At 42.0% G+C, this 7,504-nt stretch overlaps 1 long non-coding RNA gene across 1 annotated transcript; it reads left to right on the top strand.

Annotated features, from left to right (window-relative positions):
* Nucleotides 1–10: 10 nt before the first annotated feature.
* On the top strand, nt 11–453 carry LOC120042555. Its single transcript, XR_005476141.1, has 3 exons — nt 11–60; nt 152–250; nt 373–453. It is a non-coding gene; the product is annotated as an uncharacterized LOC120042555 (long non-coding RNA).
* Nucleotides 454–7,504: the final 7,051 nt, after the last annotated feature.

Genomic DNA, 7,504 nt, shown 5'->3' with positions numbered 1-7,504 from the left:
ACCATCTGTTTTGTGGTGGGAAAGGTCCTCCTGGGCGCACTGGTTCAGGCCAACCACATGGTAACTCACTAACGCATTCTCTTTCAAGGAAAGAGAGCGCCCCTGAGGTGAAATGTGTTCTGTTCACTAAGATGCTCTTTCTTTGTCATAGGACGAGGCCAAGTTCATCCGTACTTATAACGACTTTGTGGACTACCTGAGTGACCCCTCCAAGCGGAATGACATTGAGAGGGAGCTGGCTGAGGCAAAGGTGAGTTCATTAACTCTTTCAAGTCTCACTGAGTTCTTCCACATGCATGTCTTTTATACATCACAGTAGCTGATCTATATGAAATCATTCCTATTTTCTCCAAACGTGTTTTCTTGTCCTAGATCCATCATGTGAACATGATAGATGTCCTCTTTGAGCTGGTGCTGTTTGGGATGATGACAGCTCAGAAGTCCCTGATGGTGGTAAGTAGCATCTCACTGGTACATGTTTTGATATCTCTCTATTAGCAGTTTCACTTAAATTCCTCTTCTCTTCTATTCTCTCCTCTTTTCTCCTCCTTTGTTTCCTTTAGCACGCCGGTGGTTTGTGGAGCATCTGTACGCTCTCCTGTACTCCTTCCTGCCCACTGCTGCCAACATGGAGCCAGAGGCTGACAGATACCTGCTGCTGCTCAATGTAAGAGTCAAGAGGTTACTTCCTGTTTACTTCCATATTCTTAGTGTACTTCCTTTTTACTTCCTTATTCATGGTTAACCAGGTTCCAATGTCATTTTAGGGGAGTATTTCTAATTGTCTCTCTCCTCTTGATAAGCTAGTAACTCAGAGCCATTTTCTATGTGTTGTGTGGTGTTCTCTTCAGGGCGGGGCTGATGGCTCTGCTAGAATGACATGTTGGCCAGCAGCTGGCCTGGTACTTTAACCCAGAGTCTCTGGTCACGGAGCTCTCCAGCCTCCTGGAGTACCACTTGGAGAAACCTCATGGCCAGCATGTAGTCCTACTGCAGGGACCATACTCCTTTCTCATTCTCTCTCTCTTTTGAAGGATTAGAGGACTTGAAGTGCTTTGTTGAATCCCTGATTAGTTAACACCCCATTAATTTAATGTATTCTCTTGTTTTCTCTCCCCACAGGATTATTGTGACACTTTGCCACCAAGAGGGATCTCAGGACACCAATGCACTACATTACTTTGCACTGAATTATTGACATGTTTAAATAAAATAAGTTTGTAGGTTCAAAAACAATTTTTGTTTCCGTCTTTTCATCTATTTGACTTTTATGACCATTTCCTCTTCCTAGAGGTATAATGCTAATATTAGATTATTTACACGAACAATGATGCTTTATTATCTGCATATGGAAATAAAAAAACAATGTTTAGTTGATTTACAGATACTACAGGCCCACACTTTATATGGTTTTTTGTACTGTGGTTTGTGATACTGTACTATTTAAAACATGTAGGACTACATACACTGAGTGCACAAAACAGTAGGAACGTCTTCCTAATATTGAGTTAGCACACCCTTTTTCCCCTCAGAACAGCCTCAATTCGATCGGGGCATGGACTCTACAAGCTGCACTAAGTGTTCCACAAGGATGCTGGCCCATGTTGTGTCAAGTTGGCTGGACGTCCTGTGCGGTGGTGGACCATTCTTGATACAACATGGAAAACTGTTGAGCATGAATAAAAACAGCAGTGTTGCAAGTTCTTGGACACACTTAACCCTGGTGCGCCTGGCACCTCTACCATACCCCGTTCAAAGGCATGTTAAATCTTTTGTCTTGCCGATCACCCTCTGAATGACACACAACAATCCATGTCTCAATTCTCTCAAGGTTTTAAAATCTTTCTTTAACTCCCCTTCATCTACACTGATTGAATTGGATTCAACCAAGTGACATCAATAAGGGGTCATAGCTTTCACTTGGTCAGTCTGTCATGGAAAGAGCAGGTGTCCTCAATGTTTTGTATTATCAGTGTGTGTAGTAACCTGGTACAGTATAAAGTTTACCACTAGAGGGGGTAATTGCTTCATTCTTGAATGTTACTTCTCACTATCCCTACTCTACATTAACAGTCGGCAATTGTAGACTCTGGTAACTTGGGTATATTTGCCATTAATGTCTGAACCATTTACCATCTTTCCCACTGAAACCAGTAATGTTAGCGTTCATGTGAGAGAGGGTGTAGTAGTGCATACTGACCACTAGTTGGATCCACTAATTGTGGACGACATCCTTGTCTATAGTCGAAGCAAAGAGGAGCACGACCGAAACCTCCGCGCGATGCTGCAAAGGTCCCGTGAGAGAGGAGTCCGGCTCAACCCGAGAAGAGCACAGTCGGCGCTACAGAGGTCAGCTACTTCGGACATCTTCTCACAGCGACTGGAATCAAGCCAGATCCACAGAAGATCTCAACCATAAAAGAAATTTAGCCACCAAAGAACCGTGCAGAGCTGGAAACAGTGCTTGGCATGGTCAACTACTTAGCAAAGTTCGCACCCAGCCTCTCCAATGCTAATGCACCCCTGCACTCAACTGCTAAAGCAGTCCAGGGAGTTTCCTCTTGGACAAGCAACACGAAATTGCTTTCCAGAAATGTGAAAGACTTGATCACGATGAGCAACCAGGACCCTCCTCCTTGCCTACTGACGACCCCGCCAAAGTAGCTCAGACTCCAAGTAGACCGCGTCGTAAGTATGGACTAGTGCAGTGCTACTGCATAGAAGGAAGAGCCCATCGGCTACGCTTTCCAAATCTCTCACAGGCCTGATGAATCCACTACGCTCACATTGAAAAAGGAGCCTCTATGCCATTCTGTTCGGATGTAACGTTCCATCAGTACGTATATGGACGACAAGTCATTGTGGAATCCGACCACAAGCCCCTTGAGTCAATCATGAGGAAACCACTAGCCGCAGGCCCCGCCAAGGCTACAGAGAATGATTCTTCAACTACAAAAATACAACTTCACAATCACTCACCGTCCAGGCAAAGGCATCCTGTCGCAGACACGCTCTCCAGGAAGTTTCTTACCTATAAGGACAGCAGCCTCAGTGAAGGCATGGACATGCAAGTGCACACTGTGTACAGCAACTTACCAGTTAGTGACACAAAACTGAAGGAGATCCAAGCAGAAACAGAAAAGGACTCACAACTCGCACAGCTGAGGAAAGTCATACAGGATGGACGGCCTGAGGAGAGGAGAAAATGCCCTCAGAGCGTCTCAGAATTCTGGAACCATCCTGATGAACTATCACAGATCAACGGAATTATTTTCAAAGGAGAGAAAATCATCATTCCTACCAGTCTCAGGAAGAGATTTTGACAAAGATCCATGCTGGACACATGGGCATGGAAAAGTGCAAACAGAGAGCACGGGACATTTTGTTTTGGCCCGGAATGTGCAAACAAATAGAGGACATTGTTGGTAAATGCGCCATATGTCTTGAACGACGCCCCTCAAACACCAAAGAGCCAATGTTACCTCACTGTATCCCAGACCGACCCTGGCAGGTCGTGGCAACCGATCTGTTCACCTGGAACAACGAGAACTACATCGTAACAGTTGACTACTACAGCAGATACTTCGAACTCGACAAGCTTCACAGCACCACATCTGCAGCTGTGATACACAAGCTGAAAGCAGCCTTTGCCAGGCATGGCATTGTAGAGACTTTAATATCTGACAATGGGCCCTGTTACAAATCAAATGAGTTTGAATCCTTCACAAAAAGCATGGGAGTTACACATCACCACAAGCCCACATTACCCTCAAAGTAATGGCCTTGCTGAAAAATCTGTGCAGATTGCTAAATCACTCATGGATAAAGCAAAAGCAGACAAGAGAGACCCCTACCTCAGTCTCCTTGAATACCGCAACACTCCAGTTGACAACTTCAAATCACCAGCTCAGCTGTTGATGAGCCGCAGACTTCGCTCAATCCTTCCCAGCACCAACCCAGCAGCTACAACCTGAGGTCGTCAGCTACAAGGAAATGCATTAAAAACGTGCACAGAGACAACAACAACAAAAGCGATACTACGACAGGTCAGCTAGACCACTGCCACCACTGATCGACGGAGAGTCAGTTTGAATCCAGGAGCATGGCCTCTGGAAGCCAGCAGTCGTCATCCAGCCAGCTAACACTGAACGTTCATAGCACATCCTCACCGCAGAAGGAGCGGTTGTACCGCCGCAATCGTCGTCACCTACTGAACACAAAAGAACAACACACTGATGAGATGAACTGTTCCCCTGAAAGAGAACGTGATGGACTAAACACACACACACACACACACACATCAAAACATACACCATACTTACCTGCAACACCACAAGAACTGTTGACTGACACAGAAGCATGCTCAGCATCATATCGCACAAGGTCAGGAAGAGAGGTCAAGCCCAGAGCTGTCCTAGACCTGTGAAATGTCAAAGGGTGTAAGCGGATCGCTTACCTAAAAGAGTTCCACACTGTAAACTTGTTATTGAAAGTTCACTTGAAATGCTTTGGTATTGTATTTGTTTGAAATGTTAAGATGTATTTCTACTGTGAAAGCTGAGTTGCTGTGAGTCCCTTGTTCGAAAAGTAACAGTATGTTGGATCATTGTTTCAGAGTCTATGTTGATTCAGTTGGTGTAGTATGCAATATAAATGGTTACTTACCTTGAGTTCAAACTGCAGAGCATGTTTTCAAAAGAAACGCTTAGAATATGTAAACATTTTTATTTTGTTTTAAAAGAAGGGGGATGTAATATTCATATGTGTAAACATACTGAATTATAATTGGATGCATTTTACCGCCATATCATACTGTGCTATGATTGGTTAAGACCACCCAAATGGTTAGGTCATGGTCAGTTTGATGCTGGTTGGCGATACGTGAACATTCCAGTTATAGCTAGCTAATAAAGAGCTACTTTAAGAAATATCCTGTAGTACTGCATTTTATTATTTTGTACAAAGCGTGCCAAACAAGGCTGCAACTGGGACAACATTTCGTTTTTTAGGGAGGTGTTGTAAGGGGCTTAATACAGTTGTATTCCAGCCACTAGGGGGTACTCTGGTGAAGCCCATGGGAAATAAATAAATATAGTTTAAGTGAATTGGGAAGAGTACGAATGAAAAACTAAAGAAAGACTGTAAACGGCTGTTACTTGTGCTAACATGATTCAAAGTGAGGTAAACCGTAGTTTTCGCGTTGTAGTTTATATGATAAGCTCATTGGAAGGGTAACATACACAGGATGTACATAAATGGGCATGAACACATGACACAGAAAATAAAATATTGACAATTAGAAATTCAAAATGCATCTAAATATATTTCGTTCTGTCTTTGGAATACATTAAAAAAATTAGTTAAAAAAAATATGTATAAAATATACTTGTCTGTACAGTAAGTAAATGAATCCTACAGACAGAACCATATATGTGACAATTTTTCCATTTGAAGATAATCAGTTATTTTTATATTATTCATTGTATGTACCACATTAGGTGTTTTATGGTTGACAAATAATTCACCATATCCATATCTTCCAACAACAATTGATATTTTTTTGTTATTTCAAAAAATAGTAGCACGCTTGTATGAAGGTGTGGTTATTTACAGGCAAATTGTTATATGCTATGGAGGTGCATTTGTTACTTTTTGTCAAAATAATTGTTCTGACAGCAATTTTTTCCCCGACAGAAAAGGAAGTCAAAGCGGACACCTACGAAGATGGCATCTCAGGTAAGCAGCACTGGGCTGTATTGACGTATCCTAAAAAAATGACATGTGCTGCTTTAGATATAACGGTCATATCTCAGTTATTGTTTTCTTTACTTTCAGAGAGCGAGCTGACCAAGGGGGTCGAAAATGTAGATATTGCCAGATGTTCACTGTGTGAGGACCAGGCCGTGGAAGCTTTATTGCTGGCAAAGTGTCCCTAACCAGAGGTAATTAAACTGTTCTGTGTTATTTTTCTCCATCTCTGCCTGTCTTGTTGTACATGGAATCTGTCTCACATGCATGAATTTTTTTTTAAACTTAAGATGTCAGCTGCTAATTTTCAGATTTACAGCCTATTTTCACTGGACTATCTGTTGCTGCTAAGTCATGGGTTAGCCTTGCAATAATCAAGTGGTGAGACACCTATTGGCATTATCTTCTATTGTTTGTCCTCATGGGTCTGTTTTTCAGCTTAAAGTACTCTGTAGCCACTCACGTCAATCCCTCTCCCCCTAAATCCTCTAGGTTATATCAGCTGTTTTGTTGAACCTCTCCCGCATCTGAACTGGCTGACAGAGGGCACAGCCTGATCATAGGTGAGATGTCACTTGGTTGAGTCAACAGGAAGTATTATTAAAGAGATGCTTTACATTGAAACCCCAGAGTTAATGATCCAAGGTCAGTTTTGCATTTCACCTCCTGATTTGAGATGACTGACCGTGTTAGACATTAAAAAAACAAGGCTTAATCATGCTCTCTCGTCTGCAGGTATGTTTTGATGTGAGAGGAATCCAGTCCCGACAGCGCAATTGTGATGAACTGAGAGAATATTAGGGTAGCACTGTCATTCATGAATCATATGCTATCTGCCGCTGTTCTTACCTCTCTACCCACCTCGTCTTCTAATGCACACCATATGTGCATTGAAGTACAGATTTGCCTACCATTTTTTTTTTTTTTTAACTAGGCAAGTCAGATAAGAATGACGGCCTAGGAACTGCCTTGTTCAGGGGCAGAAGGACAGATTTTTTTACCTTGTCGGCTCGGGGATTCGATCTTGCAACCTTCCGGTTACTAGTCCACCTACCCGCCCAAGATTGAACTTGTATTTATAATATTACAATTAAAATGCACTTCTTTCAATAAAGCGTTTCACATTCTCCACTGGTTGAAATACTATCCTGTGTCCGTCCTCAGATTAATGGAGTTAAATGTGCATAGGTTTTTTTCTCTCTGTATATATGAATTACAGATCAATCATGTTTAGTCTATTGTATAGTTACAATGTGTAATCATTGATATCCCAGGAGCAGTAAACACTGTTGAAGTGTATAATTGTAATACATGCAGACACCGCATCATTTAAATAATGGCGTTTGATATGACTGAAAAATACTGTCTGTCATACCTGAACCGCACCTTTATTTGCCAAGGAAGAGTACATGATCGGTGAATATATTCAATGTACAGACTACAGTACATGTGTATATAGGACTTGCATCCATGGCACATTAAAGTTATATTCTACTCTAGGCTTCATTAATGCCATTCAGCCTTGAGGTTCATAGATTGGTATGAATATTAGTTCAGAACTTTACGTTTTAGGGTCCATACCCAGATCGGCTACATAGTTATTTTTAACCCGACACAATAAGCAAGTAAATAGTTAGCTAGCTATGTTACTTCAGCTGCATTGCAAGGCAAGCTTACACAATTGTGCAGTCAATGCGTTTGTCTCTACATTAACACATTCCTCTCAAATTGTACATTTGCTTGACTCGTTAAGACG

The sequence above is a fragment of the Salvelinus namaycush genome, unplaced genomic scaffold, assembly GCF_016432855.1.
Source record: "Salvelinus namaycush isolate Seneca unplaced genomic scaffold, SaNama_1.0 Scaffold71, whole genome shotgun sequence".
Classification (NCBI taxonomy): Eukaryota; Metazoa; Chordata; class Actinopteri; order Salmoniformes; family Salmonidae; genus Salvelinus; species Salvelinus namaycush.
Note: the sequence above shows the minus strand (reverse complement) of the source record. Positions and strands in the feature narration are given on the sequence as shown.